Here is a 1,117-nt window from a genome sequence, read left to right as displayed (position 1 = left end):
AAATATATCTCAAGGAATAAACTTGTCATCTTCCAAAACATTTGGACAGTCTTTCAAAATGTACCTAAAAGTGTAATTAATCTGTTACAATAATGTAAAAGCTTAATGCACACAGGTGTAAACTTGATGTTGACCACTCTCCGTAGGTGTTTGTATCTTTGTTTCGGTGACTAAGTTGGTGACTAAGTTGTAAATTGCTCTTATAATAAAATTTTCTAACAAGAAACAACACAGATACTTTTTTTTTAAAGCATATATAATACTCTCAAAATTACACCATGACAATAATGTTTTAAGTTTATCCAGCTGTCTATTTTGGATAAAGTGAGACTAAACCTCTGATTTGATTCAAAGATAAGATCACAATCTATTCTTAAAGAGGCAGATGGCCGCTCACACTGAGCCTGGTCCTGCTGCAGGTTTCTTCCTGTTAAAAGGGAGTTTTCCTCTCCACTGTCACTACAAGCATGCTTAGTGTGAGGGATTGCATTCGAGTCAATGAGTCGATGCAATCAACTACTTTTCCTTAGATAGAAAACTTTGACTCAATTTGACTGGATAATCTGGTGAACTGTAAAGTGCCCTGAGATGACGTGTTGTAAATTGGCGATATAAAAATAAACTGAATTTAATTGAATTAAGCCAAGGTGTGTTAGTCACTGACTGCTGAAGACCCCAAACAACATGATCTTTTTGTGAAGATAAAAGGCATTTGTTCATATTCAGGAAATTACGTTCTGAATTTTTAAAGTACAGTAGTGTCCTTGCAGTTAAATTTATAGTGATAGACTAATTTGACTATCGGCCGGATAAAATCGAAAGCTTTGCCTGTTTTCAGAAAATTGACCCGAAAAGTAGTATCTAAAGAGAGAAGAAAAGGGGTGAAGAACCGAGCTTTGAGGCACTTTGGATGAGACAGGTGCTGTACGGGACTCAGACATGAACACAAAAACCTCAAGAAAATAGCTCAGCCAAGCTGGAGCAACATCTGTACACCCATCCAGGTCTTTAGAGAGAACAAAGGCAGCCCTTTTGGGAAAATCTAAAAAGCAAGGCAGAACTGGAGCTGGATAAAGCAGGAACAAGCGTCCTTATATAAGCAGCTGTACTTCCTATT

Source organism: Cyprinodon variegatus, unplaced genomic scaffold (assembly GCF_000732505.1).
Source record: "Cyprinodon variegatus isolate N-32 unplaced genomic scaffold, C_variegatus-1.0 Scaffold667, whole genome shotgun sequence".
NCBI lineage: Eukaryota > Metazoa > Chordata > Actinopteri > Cyprinodontiformes > Cyprinodontidae > Cyprinodon > Cyprinodon variegatus.
This window is presented reverse-complemented; position numbering follows the sequence as displayed.